The sequence below is a fragment of the Pecten maximus genome, unplaced genomic scaffold (assembly GCF_902652985.1).
Source record: "Pecten maximus unplaced genomic scaffold, xPecMax1.1, whole genome shotgun sequence".
NCBI lineage: Eukaryota > Metazoa > Mollusca > Bivalvia > Pectinida > Pectinidae > Pecten > Pecten maximus.
In genome coordinates, this window is record NW_022979898.1 from 31,863 (window position 1) to 53,075 (window position 21,213).

General features: G+C 34.3%; 1 protein-coding gene across 1 annotated transcript in view; it reads left to right on the forward strand.

The window, feature by feature from the left end:
- Nucleotides 1-3,181: 3,181 nt before the first annotated feature.
- Nucleotides 3,182-21,213, forward strand: part of LOC117319280 — a 38,418-nt gene continuing 20,386 nt past the window's right edge. The window contains exons 1-5 of the mRNA XM_033874113.1: nucleotides 3,182-3,268; nucleotides 3,863-3,946; nucleotides 7,139-7,222; nucleotides 11,269-11,352; nucleotides 13,727-13,810. The gene's annotated coding sequence lies outside the window, so the exon portion shown is untranslated. The remainder of the gene's footprint in view (nucleotides 3,269-3,862; nucleotides 3,947-7,138; nucleotides 7,223-11,268; nucleotides 11,353-13,726; nucleotides 13,811-21,213) is intronic.

Below are 21,213 nucleotides of genomic sequence, written 5' to 3' on the forward strand. Positions count from 1 at the left end.
TCTGTCTTTCATGCTCAAATAGAGTTATCGCCCCTCACTACACTTCATTCTTTCTGTGACACTCCTTTAGGTGTCACCCGACTAGTACAAATGGTTGGGCTGACCCTGCGGGGGACTGAGGGGCGGGGCCAAATGGGGTCAAATTGGCTAAATTAATATAAACAACTTCTTCTCTGAAACTAAGCAATGGATATCACTCATATTCACCTGGTAGCACACCCTTGGAGTAGGGATTCAAAATTGTACGAATGGTGGGGCTGACCCCCCGGGGGGCTAAAGGGCGGGGCCAAAAGGGATCAATTTGGCTAAATTGACATTTTTAGAATTTCAATAAAAGCAATGTTGATGTACACATATAAAATGCTTATACTATATTGACATAGCAATACCAGTGACAAATATACTTAAGCATCATTCTTGTTCTATATTTCATGAAACCAGGTGAGCGATACAGGCCCTCTGGGCCTCTTGTATCTTAACACGTAATAACAACGAATGAAAATGCCATACTTTGATACAGGGTGATGAACTGACAGTAGCTATATCTAAGGGCTATACAGAAATAGTCAAACTACTCCTAGACAAAGGCGCCCAACTTGACAAGGTGAGTGTTTCAAATCAACCAGTCGTCATGTATTTTCCGCCTTGATTGTCTGAGAAAAGATATTAGTTATCAGAACAAAACTTATGTTTGAAATTTAGTAGTTATATATTGATAGGTCGTTCCCTAGGTGTCAACAATGTATACCCTTAGTATCATTAACGAGTCCAAGAAGGACGAAGTACCGGTTTTATTTAGTTTAATTGATGTTGGCTATATCGTATATAACGTTAATTATCTGCTAATCTGCTAATATCTGGCTTGTCTTTTTTAAATCCTTTCAGATAAAGTCGACAAAAATCATCGACATCCTAATTTATACACAACGGATTGGCCAAAAATAAATAATGGTTAGATATGATTAGCCTGGAATATCTAGTTTGTAAATTCTGCAATTCGAAATCTTTATGTTCGGCAGACATAACAAACCTTGAACAAAAAACTCGAAAAAATAAAGCATAAATACGAAATCCATGTCATCAAAGTCTGTAAAAAATCGAGCATTTGATTCATGTCCCATCACAGAGACTTGTAATACGTTTTTTCAGTATCACCAAGTAACCATCATAACCTTGCTCTAGTGATGAACAAGCAGGCATTAATTTGTGTATTGTCTAATACCTTAGATAATTAACATGATATTTTCTCATTCATTGTTAATCAATTAAATCGGGGAGATTATTGCTTTCAGTATAAACTGTTTTCGAAACTCTGACGTCAAGTCTGTGAATATATAAGTTTTAAATATTTTTTACAAAACATATGTCCAGGTCCATATATATACATGTATAACGACGACACTTTTTATTGTGTTATTGGAGTTATGTACTTTCGGCATGATATCGTTTGATCAGTCGTTCCCTCAGAGTTAATTATTTTCGCCCTTTGTATAACTGACATGTCCTAGAAGGACATAACAGCTGTATTGTGCAGTCTTAATTTATTTTGGCTATACTTTACTTATTTTTTTTCAAAGATGCTCATATCTTATGTTTAGTGTACAAACATTATTTAAAGATGACTCTTACATTTTCGTATATCGTCATGACAGTTTAATCCAAAAATAATATATGACAGAAAACGAGTTGGTGGTTAAACAAATGTAAGCAGAGGATATATATTTGGTAATTCATTAAATTAGAAATCTTCAGAACACAAAATAACTTGATATAGTGATTCATCCATATGAAATGAAGGAGATTGATAGGCCATCTCAAAGAATGTTATCCAATATTTTCAATTATCTCTAATATATCAGAATCAACGTGTAGTGAGTTTTCAACTGGATTTATTAATATAATTAACATTCTTGATGACATTGTGACCCACATAAGAACGAACATTTGAAACATATACCATCTCAGAGAATGTAATAAGATATTTTGAATAACCCATTATCTATCAGAATATATATGTAATGATTTTTAAACCGCATTCATTAATGTGTATTGTGTAGTGATTGAAACAAGAACCCATAAACAACCAATTATATAAATATTTTATTTGCCAATATTATTATCAACCTATCCAGAGGTGTGTATGTGGCAAATATAATCACGCTTATATCGTATTGTAGCGGAGCGCATGATTAATTAAATCTAAATCATTGCCTCCGCTAGGGATCGAACCCGGGATCTCTGGCCTACTAGTCTTACGCTCAACCGATCGAGCTAAAGGGAGCATCAGACCACTGTAGCCGAGTGGTATATTGCGGCTAGTATTTACCAGAGTCACAGTATTAATACAATACGTATTCATTAATATGGGTACTGTCCTTCAATATAATATATAACTCCATCAGTGACCAAATATATCGCTCATGTCTTCTCCCGGAATACCCAAATTGTCACTCTATACTTGACCTAACATGCCGCTCCGGTCTTCAGCATACTTTGTGTCAACAGTCAAGGTTTTTGGCATCACTAAAGCGTCATATAAAATCCAAACTGTAATTTAAAATTCTATTCATTTTGGCTTGGTGATTCTTGCTATTAGAAATAATTCGGTTTTGATAAAATAAAACAACTCGATATAATAAATCTTTAAAATAGAAGCGAGAAAATGATATCTAAAGAGGAGTATTGGAAGCATACCCCGTCACAAAAATATGTTACACGATTATTTAATTTCCCAATTATCCATCAAATCTAAGCTTTAGTGAGTGACTTAAACCATCAATCACAAACATATTCATTTTTCATCCATGTTAACCAATTAAAATTTCGAGTATATTGTCGTTGGTTAATAGCCCGGTTTTATGGTAGACGTGTTTTCAAGATACCTGTATAGATATTGTGAAATTAAAACGAGTAAAACACGTTCTTTAAAACGTTTCTAATACAAACTATATATCCAAACTTCAAAATTCATTGAACAAAATAACATTTAAGTAACATTGTTGATGACTTTGTAGTTGGTATTGTAGATAGTGTCAGTTTCTATCATCTTTGTCTACATAATCTTAAAGGGACTGATATTTTGTCGTTAATACTAACGTTTGTTTTTTATCGCATCAAATTCTTAGTTTTTAATTTTATCTTAACACATAATAACAACGAATGAAAATACCGTACTCTGATACAGGATTACGCACTGACAGAAGCTGCAACTAAGGGCTATACAGAAATAGTCAGACTACTCCTAGACAAAGGCGCCAAACCTGACAAGGTGAGTGTTTCAAAGCAACCAGTCGTCATGTATTTTCCGCCTTGATTGTCTGGAAAAAGATATTAGTTATCAGAACAAAACTTATGTTTGAAATTTAGTAGTTATATATTGATAGGTCGTTCCCTAGGTGTCAACAATTTATACCCTTAGTATCACTAACGAGTCCCAGAAGGACGAAGTACCGGTTTTATTTAGTTTAATTGATGTTGGCTATATCGTATATAACGTTAATTATCTGCTAATCTGCTAATATCTGGCGTGTCTTTTTTAAATCCTTTCAGATAAAGTCGACAAAAAATCATCGACATCATAATTTATACACAACGGATTGGCCGAATATAAATAATGGTTAGATATGATTAGCCTGGAATATCTAGTTTGTAAATTCTGCAATTAATAAATCTTTATGTTCGGCAGACATAATAAACCTTGAACAAAGAACTCGAAAAAATAAAGCAATTAGATTACATAATCTTACAGGAACTGATATTTTGCCGTTAATACTAACGTTTTTTTTTATCGCATAAAATTCTTAGTTTTAATTTTATCTTAACACATAATAACAACGAATGAAAATACCGTACTTTGATACAGGATTACGCACTGACAGAAGCTGCAACTAAGGGCAATACAGAAATAGTCAAACTACTCCTAGACAAAGGCGCCCAACCCGACAAGGTGAGTGTTTCAAAGCAATCAGTCGTCATGTATTTTCCGTCTTGATTGTCTGGAAAAAGATATTAGTTATCAGAACAAAACTTATGTTTGAAATTTAGTAGTTATATATTGATAGGTCGTTCCCTAGGTGTCAACAATTTATACCCTTAGTATCATTAACGAGTCCAAGAAGGACGAAGTACCGGTTTTATTTAGTTTAATTGATGTTGGCTATATCGTATATAACGTTAATTTTGAAATCTGCTAATATCTGGCGTGTCTTTTTTAAATCCTTTCAGATAAAGTCGACAAAAAATTATCGACAGCATGATTTATACACAACGGATTGGCCAAAAATAAATAATGGTTAGATATGATTAGCCTGGAATATCTAGTTTGTAAATTCTGCAATTAATAAATCTTTATGTTCGGCAGACATAACAAATATTGAACAAAGTCTGTACAAAATCGAGCATTCGATTCATGTCCTATCCCAGAGACTTGTAATACGTTTTTTTAAGTTTTACCATGTAACCATCATAACCTTGCTCTAGTGATGAACAAGCAGGCATTAATTTGTGAATTGTCTAATACCTTAGATAATTAACATAATATTTTCTCATTCATTGTTAATCAATTAAATCGGGGAGATTATTGCTTTCAGTATAAACTGTTTTCGATACTCTGCCGTCAAGTCTGTGAATATATAAGTTTTAAATATTTTTTTACAAAGCATATTTCCAGGTCCATATATATACATGTATAACGACGACACTTTTTATTGTATTATGGGACTAATGTACTTTCGGCATGATATTGTTTGATCATTCGTTCCCTCAGAGTTAATCGTTTCCGCACTTTATATTACTGATATGTCTTAGAAGGACAAAACAGCTGTATGGTGCAGGCTTAATTTATTTTAGCTCTACTTTACTTATTTTATTCAAAGATGCTCATATCTCATTTTTAGTGTACAATTCTTATTTAAAGATGTCTCTTCATTTTAGTATATCGTCATGAGAGTTTAATCCGAAAATAATCTATGAAAAAGAACGAGTTGGTGGTTAGCAGAGGATATATATCTGGTAATTCCTAAACTTAATAATCTTCAGAACCCAAAATAACTTGATATAGTTATTCATCCATATGAAATGAAGGAGATGGATAGGCCTTCTCAAATAATGTAATCCGATATTTTCAATTATCTCTAATCTATCAGAATCAACGTGTAGTGATTTTTTCAATGGCATTTGTTTATGTTTATTGTTCAAAAAGTAGGTCCTAACACATTTATTTCTCAACTATTGGCAAAAAATTCAGTCGTTGATAATGTTTCCCCGGTGATACCGCCATTTTACTTGATAACCCGGTTTTATGGGAACTAGCTATATACGATATGTCAAACATTTTTTAGGGTCAGGATGGCCTATAGCCATCGTGCTTCGTCCGCCGTCGTAAGCTCTGCGCCGTCCGTAAACTTTTCACATTTCAAACTTCTCAAATTTCACCATTGGGATTGAGATGAAACTTGCCAGAAATGATCCTGAGATAGTACCGACCAAGTGTTATTTTTCGGGTGCATCCGAATTTTTTTCAAGATGGCGGCTATGGCAGCCATCTTAAAAAAAAACACATTTTAAACTTCTCCAGTTCCACTGGCGCCAATGAACTGGAAATTAGTGAGGATGTAAATGAAGGGGAGCCAACAATGTGTCGTTATTTTTCGGCCTCATACAAATTTTGACATGGCAGCCAAGGAGGCCATTTTGTTACATGATTGATCAATCATGTTTTTCCTGAACAACACGCTTTTCAAATTTCTTCTCAAGTTCAAACAGTCGGATTCAGTACTAACTTTCCTGAAATGACCATGAGGTGGTCCGGACCAAGTGTTGTTATTTTTTGGATCGGTATGAAATCCAAGATGGTCGCCATGACCGCCATCTTGAAAAAACATTTTAAACTTCTTTAGTTCAACTTGGGGCATTGAACTGGAAATTAGTGAGGATGTTAAGGAAGATGAGCCAACAAAGTGTTGTTATTTTTCAGCCTCGTAAAAACGTAGAAATGTACTCTGCAATCATTTCAGTTTCTATTCATCCAATTACCTCGAATTAACAACAAAACACCAATTTCAATTAATTTACTTTCATACTAGTTATTGCAATCGTAAAAAGCTAATTTGGAGAAACCAATGGAAACAAAGGGTTATTAATTAAATAATGTAGATTGTTGATTTCAATCACCTTTGCATTTTTTACGCAACCATGTAAAAGATGATATAGCATAATAATGAATGAAATCGTCATACTTTGAAAAAGGGTGATGCGCTAAAAGCAGCTTCATCACGTGCCTATATAGAAATAGTAAAAATTCTCCTTGACAAAGGCGCCCAACCTGATAAGGTGAGTGTTTCAATTCAGGCAGCCCTGAAATAAAGCTAAGTAAACATTTGAAGAAAACAAGATACGTCATTACGAATACATGTCATTTAGATATCAATTATGTTTATTATTGACTTCCGAATTTCCTATTGACTTACGAACTTACATTTGTGTTTGCTTTATTATTATTGTTAACTCATACGTAAATAGTTTTGACGCGAACCCAACTTTGATATAACTCCGATGTTTAGGTCATCTGAACCGAAGGGTATATAAATGAGGCTGGTTTGACCAAGAAAAGAACGAACATTTGAATCATAATATGTCATCTCAGAGAATGTAATCCGATATTTTGAATTACCTCTTATCTATCAAAATATATGTGTAATGATTTTTCGACCGGGATTTGTTTATTTGTATTGTGTTGTGATTGAAACAAGAACCCATATAACAACCAGCCAATAAACAACGTGATTATCAATAGCTTGATTTATAGCCCAGTTTTATGGCAGACGTGTTTTTGAGATACTAATATAGATATTGTGACATTAGAACGAATAATATACGACCTTTAAAATATATTTTTTACAAACTCTTTATCCAAATTTCAAAATCATTGAACAATTGAAATCTAAATTCCATTGTTGATGACATTGTAGTTGGTATTGTAGATAGCGTCGGTTTCTATCACTTTTGTCTACACACAACGCAATATTACAAGGGCTGATATTTTGTCGTTAATACAAATGTTTTGGTCGCTAAAAATGTTTAGTTTTATTATATAATAACACATAATAACAACGAGTGAAAATGCCGTACTTTGATACAGGGTGATGCACTGACAGAAGCTGCAACTAATGGCCATACTGAAATAATCAGACTACTCCTAGACGGAGGGGCCCAACCTGATAAGGTGAGTGTTTCAATGCAACAAGTCGTCAGTTATGTTCCCCCTTGATTTCCTGGAAAAAGATATTGATAGCAGAACAAAGTTAATGTTTGAAATAAGTATTTAAACATGTATAGTGATGACACTTGATTGATTGTATTTTGGCGCAATTGCAATTTCGACATATTACCATTTGATAAGTCGCCACCTAGGTGTCACCAATTTAGGCCCTTAGTATCACTGACAAGTCCTAGAGGGACGAAGTAACGGTAGTATTCAGTTTAATTGATGTTTGGCTATATCGTATCTAACGGTCATTTTTAAAGGTACAAATATCTGCTGTGTCTTGGCCATCCTTTCAGATAAAGTCGAGAAAATTCCATCGACAGCATAATCTATGCACAACGGATTGGCCAAAAAATATCCCATCACACAGACCTGTAATAAGTTGTTTTTATTATTACCAATTTACCATCACAACCTTGCTCTAGTGATCAACAGTAGGTATTAGTTTGTATATTACCTAATAACATGAAGCATAAACATAATATTTCCTCATTCATTGGTAATTGTCGAAACTATTGACTTTTGTGTAAACTGTGTTCGAAACACTGATATCAAGTTTGTGAATATAAGGACGAATTATAAGCTATCAACCATTTTTTATCAAACCGTATGTCCATGTCCATATATATATATATACATGTATAACGATGACATCTTTATTGTATCATGGGACTAATGTACATTCGGCATATTATCGTTTGATTAGCCGTTCCCTCAGGGTTAATGAGTTCTGCCCTTCGTATCACTGACATGTCCTAGAAGGACAAAACAGCTGTATGGTGCAGTCATAATTTATTTTGGCTCTGCTGGACTTATTTCTTTCATAGACACTTATATCTTGGGTGTTTACAATCCTTATTTCAAGATGAATCTACATTTTCGTATATCGTTATGAGATTTTAATAAAAACGTAATATATGAAAGAGAACGACTTGATCATTTTGTAATTCCAAAATTTAGAAATCTTCACAAGATAACTCGATACAGTGAATCATCCATATGAAATAAGGAGATTGATACCAAGGAACGAACAATTGAGACATATGCAACTCAAAGAATGTAATCTTATATTGAATTACCTCTAATCTATCAAAAATTACGCTTAGTGAAAAATCACACGTTTAGTGATTTTTCACCGGCATATGTTTATGTGTATTGCCCAATATCTTAGGTGACAAACACGTTCATTTCTTATCTATCGGCAACCTTAATGACACGTCAAGAATGACGAGACAGCGATACCGCCATTATACTTTAAAAGACCGGTTTAATGGTAACTATCTATATATGATATTTAGAACATTTTTACAAGCCGTAGAAACTTACTCTGCAATAGTTCCGTTTCCATTTATCCAATAACCACGAATTAACAACAAAGACAAAAATTAATTCATTACGTTTTTAATCAATACAAGTATTGGCAAGTAATTGTCATCATATACGAATAAATTGGAGTGACCAGTGGGAACAAAGAATCACCTATCTACAGACTCGTGTACGTTTGCAGTTCCGATTTAAGCGAAGCATTTCCGTGGCACTTCCGTACCATTACCATACCATTTCTGTTGCACTTCTGTAGCATTACGGTCGCACTTCCGTACCTTTTGCGTCCACCCACCGTAGCATTACCGTAGCACTTGCGTTTACCTATTTTCACAGCAAATAATTGTAACAGGAGGCGAATTAAATAGATATGACTATAAATCTGTCTGTATCTTTGTTCAGAAAAAATAACACGCTCATGTAACGTAGTGAGAATGACCATCTAGATTTCAATTAGATTGCTTGATACGGTGACCGTATTTCAGAGCATTCTAACTGACCACACTAATTTACAGAGAGCGAATAACATTTTACGTTTTGAAAATCCAAATATAGATTGGCATGAGTGAGCCATACACCCAAGCCTTTAGCATGTGTTTCTTTCTTTAGAGATTCCCCAACCAAGCTATCCGGATACTCAGTTGTACACCTTTTGTTGCTAAACGTTATGTAACAGTATTTCTATATATCAACTTATATTTTAAGTAGTTTAAGGACTAATATGATATAGTTTTTTTGTATCATCACACTAACATCATCAAAGTCTATCGTGGAGTTCGTCGAATACCTCGTCAAAGATGGTTGGAATAGCACAGACTTTTCTACGTGGCAACGTTGTTTTACTTCATTAAGAAACATATCCGCTACCAGTTTGATGCAATTTCATAATTATTGGTATGCACAGAAATATTTCCTTTTGTCTTTTCTAAAATTGTCAGTTTGTAAAAAAAAAATCACACCTACACACATATTTAAATAACTGTCATTGAAGTCACTTGTTAATACTTCTATTATTAAAAGCATTCTTTTGTAGTTTAAACTCTTAATATGATAGTTTCATGATATATGTAGAATTTCAGTTTTTACCGTTAATATCTAAGATTTGTTATAAGTAGCCTACATAAATTCATTTGAATCGTTATTATATAATTCATAATCAACTTAACATTTTGATATTTTCGTTCATGAAAAATAATAGCAGGCTATAGATAAAACTCATTCATGTGTAACATTTGACATGTTGGCCAGGCAATAAAGGTAAATTTCAGAATGTTGGCTAAGTGATAATGAACCATAATTGGACCCGGGGGGGGGGGGGGGGGTATTGGGGAGGGACTGGTCACCTGGCAAGATGTACCATGTGTCAGACACAAAAAGAGCTATTATATATATACTTATCACCATCTTGCAGGTAAGGTGTGATAAGATATACGATGCATGTCCTCAAGGCTGTGGAGGGGTTGCATATCGGGCCCAGATGGCCAATGGAACAGGGTTATAAACTTTTCCTAGATATTTGGCTTCAATATAATAGTTTGTAATGTACATGTAGTCTGGACATGTGCATGTCTCAAGATCAGTGGATAGAACATACATTTTAATATAATATAAATGACAGGTATTGTAAAAGAAACTTTCTATAGTCAATTTATTCAGAAACAGTCGAATACAATGTATTTGCGAGCGATAATCGAAGTATTTCCATAGCATTACCGTATCGCTTCCGTAGCGTTTGCGTTTAAGACGGAGCTGCGAACGTACATGACACCAAACGGTATCAAGACACAGTCTAGTGAAATAAAACATTATTCACGTCATGGATTGAAACAAAAAACCCATATAACAACCAGCAAATTAACACCTTGATTGTCAATATTTGTTATCTACCCATCCAGTGTTTTGAATGTGGCAACTACAATTGTGTATCTAACATATCATATACAATTCATCATCATTTACATGGATGCTGTCCTTTAATACAACATATCACTTCATCTGTGACCAAATGTATCGCTCAAGTCATCGACCGGAATACCCAAACTGTCACTCTATCCGTGACCTCCATTCTGCAGCATACTTTGTGTCAACAGTGAAGGCTTTTGGAATCACAGATGCGTCATATAAGAACAAAACAACTGTAATCCGCAGTTCCATTCATTTTCTCTTGGTTATTCATGTTGTAAGGAATAATTCGGTTTTTATCCAACAAACAAACTTGATTTAAAAATTCTTTGAAATAAAATCTAGAAATGATAAAGCATACCACACCACACAGACATGTTATACGATGTTTTAAGTTCCCAATTGTCCACCAAAACCAAGCTTTAGTGACCACAAAACAAAATTTCTCATCTTCTAAACTCATGTCATTTCAATCTTATCTCATCACAGAGATATGTAAGCAGGTGTTTAAAATCACTAATTATGTACCACAACAAAAGTGAATATTGAACAGCCGGTACTTGATATGTACTGTATTGGCTTATACATGAAGATTACAAACATGTTCATTGATCATTCATTTGTACCGATTAAATCATCGAGTATATTGTCGTTTGTCTTCAAACAACACAATCTTACATGGCTAACATTTTGTCGTTAATACAAATGTTTTTATCACAGTATATGTTTGGTTTTAAGTCTATCTTAATTCTTATTGAAATTGCTGTACTTTGAAACAGGGTGATGCGCTGAAAAAAGCTGCATCTTTTGGCTTTACTGAAATAGTCAGACTACTCCTTGACAAAGGCGCCCAACCTGAAAAGGTGAGTTTTTCCAATTAAGTCGTGTTCTGAAAGAAAGCTAAGCTAAGTTGATTTGTCAAACTAGTTCCTCCATTATCTCGTGTACCACATAGCGCTACAAAAGTTAGATACCGATTGAAGCCTTGTCAAATGTAAATAAAATGTGGGTACACGGCATACATGGAAGTACAGTGCAACTTCCGAAAACCGAACCTTCTGAATACCGAACAAATTACTGTACGGAATTGGTCTTTCTTTATTGTATCATCAAAAAACTTCCAAATATCGATCCCTCTGATTTCCGTACACCAGACCAATTTTGTGTCTGGTTCCGGTTTAAATATACCAAAAATTACTTCTGATCATGACACGAGGTCAGGCCAGCCAACCTTGAAAGAATACCTGTGACGGGTATTGTGTGAAGCCTAATTGTTTCGGGACCTACTTATACCGGTAGGTAATTTGTACTGGTATCCAATATATAATCCAAGGGGGCAATAGTGAATAATCAACACGACAACTATGAAACAATGCCACAATTCATTGAAGCGCGGCGGTTTGTTTATCTTCTCAATGCAAATAGAACTAGAAACCTGATTTTCGCATCTAATTCAAATGAGGCCCAAAGCAGGTTGTTTTTGAATGGTCAGAAATGAAGCCCGTCATGTTTTTATCTTTTAATGCGATCGCCTTTTGTCCGGCGTCGTCCGTCGTCCGTCGTGCGTTGTGCGTCGTCCGTCGTAAACAATTTACATATTCAACTTCTTCTAAATAACCAACAGGCCCCCAAACCTGGTATTGGATGTGTAGTATGCTGGGATTAAGGGCTACCAAGTTTGTTCAAATGGATGACCTTGACCTTCATTCAAGGTTACAGGGGTCAAATATGCTAAACTTTTTAAACAACTTCTTCTCGATTACTAAGAGGCCCAGATACCCTATATTAGGTATGTAGCATGCTGGGATGAAGGGCTACTAGGTTTGTTCAAATGCACGACCTTGACCTTCATTCAAGGTCACATGGGTCAAATGTGCTCAAATCTTTAAACACTTTCTTTTCAATAACCAAAGCCAGAGACCCAATATTAGATCAGTAGTATGCTGGATGAAGTGCTACCAATTTGTTCAAATGGATGACTTTGACCTTCATTCAAGGTCACAGAAGTGAAATATGCTCAAATCTTTAAACAACTTCTTCTTGATAACTAAGAGGCCCAGCGACCTAATATTAAGTCTGTAGCATACTATCATTAACAGGTACCAAGTTTTTTTTCAAATGGATGACCTTGAACTTCATTTAAGGTCACAGGGGTCAAATATGCTAAGATATTTAAATTACTTTTTTTGATAACCAAACGGCGCAGAGATCCAATATTAGGTCTGTAGCATGCTGGGTTAAAGGGCTAACAAGTTTGTTCAAATGGATGACCTTGACCCTCATTCAGGTCACAGGGGGCCAAATATGCTAAAATATTTCATAACTCAGGTGACCGTTAAGGCCCATGGGCCTCTTGTTAAGACAATACCGATGTCGGAAAAACGACCAGTATCAACCGATCAATTGTAATAAATATTGAAGCAAAACATCTTTACACCTTTTCATATTATTCGACCTGTAAAATATTCCGTATCGGCCCAATCCACATGACGAAGTTTCACCGGATGTAACAAAATGTAGGTCGGTCGTAAAGTGCAGTTGTACATGTACACATACTGTTTAAAACTACAGTTATAGTCATTTGCCTTTCTTATATAATCTGCAATGTATACATTGATAAACTTTTACAACAATCATATTATTCAGACATTATTCTACGTACGTACGTGCCGGTTTTTAATCGGGTACATTCTAATAAAACATCGTCCGATCAATTATATCCGGAATTCGACCGGGCATTTGGATCAACTTCTCCAAACTGAACCCTCTGTAAACTGAACAAATATCCATGTCCCATGCGTGTTCGGTTTATAAAGGTTCCGATGTAATATTTTAGATGAAACATCCATTTTTATGTTTTAGCCTTTATTTAGATACATGCTTTAAATCATCGAGTATATTGTCATTGGTTTATATCCCAGTTTTATGACAGACGTGCTTTCGATATACTATTATAGATATTGTGAAATTAGAACGAATAATACACGATATTTAAAACATTTCTAATGCAAAGTTCATGTCAAAACTTCAAAATTCATTTCATGTTGAAATCTTATTTTCATTGTTGATGACATTGTAGTTTATATTTGTTATTTTAGGTTTCTATCACTTTTGGCTTCACACAACACAATCTTATCTGGCTGACATTTTGTCGTTAATGCAAATGTTTTTATCACATTAAATGTTTGGTTTTAAATCCATCTTAAATCTGACTGAAATTGCATTACTTCGAAACAGGGTGATCCACTGAAAGAAGCTGCAACTTTTGGCCATACTGAAATAGTCAGACTACTCCTGGACAAAGGCGCCCAACCTGATAAGGTGAGTTTTTTTAATGAAGAAAGTCGTATTATGGAAGAAAGCTAAGCTAAGTTGATTTTGTCAAACTGTTTCCTCCATGTTTCTCGTGTATCACGTAGCGCTACACAAGTTAGAGAGCCTTGTCAAATGTAATTAAAATGTGGGTACACGGCAAACATGGAAGTAATATTTTTTATGAAACATCCATGTTTTGTGTCCTCCATTTTTTTTTGTTTTAGCCTTTATTAAAATTTTAATTAGATTATAAAAAATATCGAAAATATATTCAAATATAATTTCCTTGGATGTTATGTAATGGTATTAATTAAACTGACTCCTGGTCCTCTGCGCAGTCTCTAGATTAATGATACAAGATCGATATGGGATAAATAAGATAAAGTGCTCTCTTGACAAACGAGGACACAATGACCTTAGTTTAGACAGTTTATGCCGTGGCGCGGCGTCCATCGTCCGTCCGGCGTCAACTTTTCCATTCAAGCAACTTCTTCTCAATAACCAATAGGCACATAGACCTAATATTGGGCCTGTAGCATGCTGGGGTGAAGGGCCACCATATTTTTTTCAAATGAATAAAGTTGACTTTCATTCAGGGTCAAAGCGGGCAAAAAGGCTAAAATCTTGAAACAACTTCTCAATAACCAAGAGTCCCAGGGAGTTGATATTGAGTCTGTAGCATGCTGGGGTGACGGGCTACATGTACCAGGTTTGTTCAAATGGATGACATGATTATCATTTAAGGTCACATGAGTCAAATATGCTCAAAAAAATAAACGACTTCCTCTAAATAACCAAAGACCCAGGGACTTGATATTGGGTCTGTAGCATGCTGGGGTGAAGGGCTACCAAGTTTGTTCAAATGAATGACCCTGACTCACATTCAAGGTCTCGTCGATCAAGTATGCTTACATCTTTAAATGACTTCTAGTGAATAACCAAAGTGCCAAGAGAAATTATATTGGTCCTGTAACATGCTTTCAAATAAGTGCAGGATCCATATAGGAAAAGATCACTGCATTGCAGGTGAGGGATTCGGGCCCATTAGGCCCTTGTTTCTTCTCATTATCTCCATCAAAAGGAGAGGCAGTTATGATTTGGAGAAGGAATTGTTATAAAGAAAAGAATCAGTAAGCGTAGAAGAGATCTGGAATGTTTATATAAGTATAATTGGTGATAGTAAAGTATATATGTAAACCCTTAAGCCCAACTCTACTCTGGACCAATTACTTACAAAGTATAATCTGATAACTTTAATCAATGATTAATCAATCATTAACTTAGTATATAAAATTCAGTGCATCAACTAACTGCATGCAAGACAGTGATATTTGAACATTATGAAGTCGACATCATCATCAATGAAACTATTACGATACTGCCTATTTCTTAACATAACGCTATGAATAATTTTAGCTATGCTCTATTTGAATCAATATATACACAAATAAGATACCATGTAATCATATCTTAGATACAGTAAGACCAAACGATAAACCCTTTCTTAAATGATTAGACAAAGTAATCCTTAAGAAAATGTCAATTTAATTGTCCTTTTGACTTTGAAAGGTATTGATTTAAGGATTGAATCTTGATTTGGTCGATTTCATGGGGTCATGAATTAAGTTGCTCTTGAGACAAATTTAATGAACTGCGAAGCAGTTCATGTTGAATTTGTCTCAAGAGCAACTCGATTCATGATCCCATGAAATCGACCAAATCAAGATTCAGTCCTTATATTTCAATTGTTTTTTGTTTGTTTTTTTTTTAATAAAAAAAAGTCGGCATAGATATTTATGTCTCGAAGTTTGTGCAAGTCCAAATGGGGAAAAGCCCGAGAAGTTCCGGATTGTGCATGTCTAGTCGGTCGAGTAAAATAGTCCGCAATTTTAGAATTAAAAACAGCATTATTTTGTCAAAATAAAAGTATCTAGCATATCTGGTCTTTCATAAAATACTAGAATACATTATAAATTTGACCATTTTAATAATTATTCCATGTTTATAACAACAATGTAAAAAAAAAGTGAAATAGTTCCGCGGAAGGATTTTAACTATGTATTCATACGCACTGTTCAATGTTAATCTGGTCAAATTCATGAGCAAATGAAACAGATTAAGTTTGGTAGTTTCATTGAGTCCAACTTGAGTAGAAATTGAAATATTAGATCGTAATTGTTTAAGACGTATACAACACAATAGCTTAGGGAACTTGAAACAACCTACCTCCAGATTAAATGGTTGCATACCTAAGCTAGAACAACTATGTTTTTCTCCACTGAAAGATAATATCATTTTGCCTGAATGCTTACTTTTCTTCAATTTACACTTCATCAAAGGACCGTAATCTTCTTCCGTCCGAATCCTCTTTTCAAAATTGTTAATATTGTATGTACGAAGCAGGACATCAGGGCATCAAATGTCAATTTTCCAATTAAAAGCGAAAACCTGATTCCGATGAAATTGTCCAAAATTATGAAAAATGCTTACTTTTCTTCAATTTACACTTCATCAAAGGACCGTAATCTTCTTCCGTCCGAACCCTCTTTTCAAAATTATTAATATTGTATGTACGAAGCAGGACATCAGGACATCAAATGTCAATTTTCCAATTAAAAACGAAAACTTGATCCCGATGAAATTGTCCCAAAATTATGAAAAAAAAACTATTGTTTGTCTTCTTATAACCTTCTTTGTTTATACAAATAAGAGCAAGAATAATTCGAACGATGTCTCAATCTCTCATCCTGTTTCTGTATCATCAATTTGAATATCTGTGTAACTACTTGCGTGAATGCGAAGTTATTTCTCAACGTCAATCAGGCTTTATCCCCAGAGACCGTAGATTCTACTGTGAATCAACTTCGTTCTGTATACGATAATATTATTCAATATTTATATTAGGTGAGCCTTTGAAAGAATGTGACTTGAATATAAATTAGATCATAGGTTTTCAATTAACACCAAGGTTTATGTAATTTTTTTTCTTTTAAAAGTCCAAGATAATTTCCTTAAAATTTTAGTGATTTACCATGTCGTCATTTAAAAACTACTTTTCTTCATTCAATATTGGCGTATTATTAGTTAAGGTTTATGTTTGCGTTTATATGCGTTAAAATTTAGAATTTTAAATTTACGCAACATATTTTTTTTTTAGTAATTAATGGTCAGACATATTACTGTTTTAATATAACATAAATCAACACGTGGGATAAGAAATGGGATACACAATTTAACCATAAGATATATTCATTAGGAAACGAAATGTCACACAACCTGATAAATACTTAACTAATTTTCTAGTTCAATCTGCCTCTACTCATAAACAACTACGTGTGATATCACATATATATATATATGAAAGTAAATGGATTAAACATATTAGTAGCATATACCAATTAACATTTAATATAATTACTATTATACATTAAAATCATTAGCAAAGAAGGAATTTCAAAAAGAATTGTTTTAAAAATATAACCCGAGTGTGAATTATGCAGATGTCTTTTTGATAATTGTGTCGAGTATTTTACACAGTTACTAATGTCTGTTCATATGAAAGCTGCTAGGACTATAACGAGATGGCGCATATTCATCTCTCAAATATATATAATAAAACTGATAGGGAATATATATCTGTATCGATGTAAAAATCATGAATTCATATCAAATGTGTAAGATACTTCATAGCATGTCGCAACACTTGAAATATATTTTACAACATTTTTGGAATGAAACAGTAATCTAATCTGAATTCTAAGACCTCGATGGTAATCAGACAGTGATAAGACTTGGTTGAATGGTTTATATTCTCATTCATAACCTGGTGTTCATGTAACTTACTTTCATGCATTAATTCATTCGAATAGTGACACAGTTCAATGATCTTTTTAAATACTATGTTTAAAATATATAGTTCATTTAGAATAATCAAATTCATTGAATTATGTGGGTTTTTTCATTTAATTTTCCTATGAAGTTTGCTTTTGGTCGCCTCAATGTCAGAATTTTAGAACCCTAGCATCCCTGACCTAGCTCATTATAAATATATATTATATGTGTTTTTTGTACATTCCTTGTATAAAGTAGACTCTATTCATTTTCGTAGTATATGGTTTACCTCGTTAATTAACATTGTTGATTTAATACACCACCTTGTTCGCGTTTCGCTCTTAGTAATATATCACTAGCGATCTCCTCATTAACACCACTTGCTGTGACATATTGTAATAAGAACTCGAGTCTAGAAACAAACGCTACTACAAACTCACTTTTTGTTGAGTTTCAAAACATTTGTTATTGTTTGATTACCTTGTGAGAAGTTACATCTCGAAACAACCAATTTCTCAATAATGAGCTCGCAACCAAGCGAATATGCTCGGCTGTCTTCTGCAATTACATGAAAAATCTAACCTCATATCTAATCTGTTAAGTTTCTATCAGGGTAGTATGCAGTTACCCAATAACGCAACATGAAGTGAAATATAGGATCAACTCTTATAATTTATTCCTGTTTTACAGCTATGGTCATTTAGAGCAGAATACTATCATTTATTTTATTTCAGTTTAAAATCAGATAAAAATGTTCATTTTAAAAGCATTAGTATTGAATATTTTGATCATATGTTAAATAAGTGGGTTAAAATAATAAAACATATATTATAAATAGATTATGTGAACTTTGTGATATATAAACAACGCCAAGGAAAGCAAAGTAAAAGGACATCAAAGTCTATAGAATAGATCAATGTCTTTCAAATAGCGAAATAGCGCTTTCGAATACACGGAATTTAAAATTATTTTCATATTAAGGACGGACTCGAAAGTAGTTATCATTAATGAGCTTGAAATCGGAACATTGTATTTGAAAATTGAGTGTTACATGCATGGCATATTGGTGGATATTCTCGTTTTAAAAGGAACGAATGAGTAGGATATATGTTCCCGGTACGGAGCCGAGAAAGGACAACTTCCTCTCTACGATCTTTCCTACTGGGAATGAATGTTTTAAGTTATGGTTGGACTTTTAAAAAATGTGTTGCTTTCTCGAGAGACCGCGTTGCTGCCATTTACGTTGAATGGCAGTACAAATGACAGGTTTGAAACCTGTATATGGCATATTGATATTTGTTGCAGTTTAAAAGCATTTTTGCTTGCCGGTCAAAGATTTCGTTGCTTTTATTTCCGACATGGCTCGAAATTCTTTGTTATATTTTTGTTTGTATTTTTTAAAGGTATATGAAAGACAAGGTCTTGCTAGAGTTTATTTTTAGGATCTCATAATTGTTAACTCTGAAGGACAGACAGAGAGTCAGAACAATGATTGCCATTTTAATGTGGTGTTCATTGATATAGTCGAGGGCCAAACTGATTGCACATGCTTCAGCAAATAAAATAGTGCCACCGTTTGGAAGACGGCTCTAGTATGCATTTGGTTTGGTTAATTTTGTTTAACGTCCTATTTACAGCAAATATGCTGAGCGCTAAGCAGGAGTAGCAACTACGATTTTTAATGACTCTGGTATGTCTCGGCTAGGGGACAGAACCCAAAGCCTTCCTCACAGGGGCAATGATGATCGGTGTAGCATGCTGTTGTGACCTTTTCACCATCTTTTGAACCAACAGTGTAGACCTGAACATGATCAGGGAAATCTGCAAAGCACTCCCGAAGGCCACGGCGGTATATCAGATACGGTGTACTCGGTTTTGTTAAGTTCCTGTAGAAGGTTTGGAATTCTTATGCCAAATGTTTTTTTCAGTTTTGAGTGAATATGTTTTGGTATTGCGGATTGAAAACAAGATTGAAAGCCGGGTTTTCGAGTTCGCTTCAATTAAGCAGCATACTGTTGGGCAAGTTTTTTTTCCTTAGGTCATTTAAAAATGGCTCATTTGTCTCTCCATAAAGGCAATACACTGGTGTTGTTCGGAAAGCACCAAGTGCTAGACGTAATCCTTGGTTTTGGATAGGATCGATCTGCAGGTAAGAATTGCGTGCCGATCCATAAACGATGGGGCCATAGTCGAGTTTTGATAGAAAACATGCCCTATAAAGGCGCAAAAGCATTTCGGTATGTGTCCAAGTTAATATGGGATAGTACGCGTAAAATGTTCATTGCCTTTGGGCACTTAACATTTAGGTGTTTTATGTGTGGAACAAAAGAGAGTTTCGATTCGAATATTAGTCCGAGTAATTTAGTCTACCCGACCACTGGAATTCTGCTACCATTTAATGTTAGATCTGGATCATTATATGGTTTTCGTTTTTAACAGAAATGCATGCAAACAGTCTTTGATCAGGAGAATTTGAAGCCATTTTCATCTGCCCATGTTCGTAGTTTGCCTAAAAATTGCTGAAGTTGTCGTTATATCATGTGCATGTTCTTCGACCTATCGCAGATCAAGAAGTCATCAAGGAATAGAGACCATTCAGTTGACTTGCCGAGCCATGTAGTTATATCATTGACTTTCAAACCGAAAAGAATTACAGAGAGGGTTCCATCCTGAGATACTACCTTTTCCTGTTTGGCTGTTTCAGAACAACTTCAGAATATGTTGAACGAACACGAAATTTCAAATGTCTGTGAGATTTGTTATTTAAAATGTATTATCGTATGCTTTCTCCAGATCAAAGAACACAACAACAAGATGTTCCTTCTATGCGAAAGCTTCTCGAGCAAAGGTTTCTTATTTGACGAGATGTTCTACCGTTCCTCTCCAGTTTCTGAATCCAGTTTGGAGTGGACTCAAAATATCACTGGATTCAAGGAACCAAACCATTCTAGTTTACAAATGCAGCTCGTTAGAGAGATAGGACGGTAATAATTTGGTTCTGTGGCGTACGTTTTGGAATTAGAATAATTGTAGGTTCCTTCCAAGACTTGGAAATCTTTCCGGAAGCGTAGACTTGATTAAAAATATACAAGAGACATCGTAATGATGATTCCGGTAGATATTTCAGAAATTGATACGGAATTTCATCGGGTCCAGCTGCTGAGTCGTTTGATTTTTTTTAGAGATTCAACCAACTCTGTTGATTTTTTGGCTAAATAGTTTTGGGCTATATTTTTTGCAAATGCATTTGTAAATTCAGATTAAGAAGATATATATTTTTTTGTTTTTTTTTGTTTTTGCTAAGATGGGATGATGGTGCTGTTTTTCTTTTTTCACTTATTTTTCGTATCTGATCCCATACCATTTTAGATGATGTGTTTGAATATATTTCAGAAACGTATTCCTTCAAGCTATTCTTTTTTTCAAGAATCTTCTAAGAGCTGCATTTCGGTCGGATTAATTAATAAAAGATTCTTCAGGTAAAAGGAACTTTTTAGGTTTTAGAACGGACTTTGATATAGTTTTTTGTGGCAATAGAATTAAGTTTTCAGTGAATATTACATTTGGGTCATCGAGTT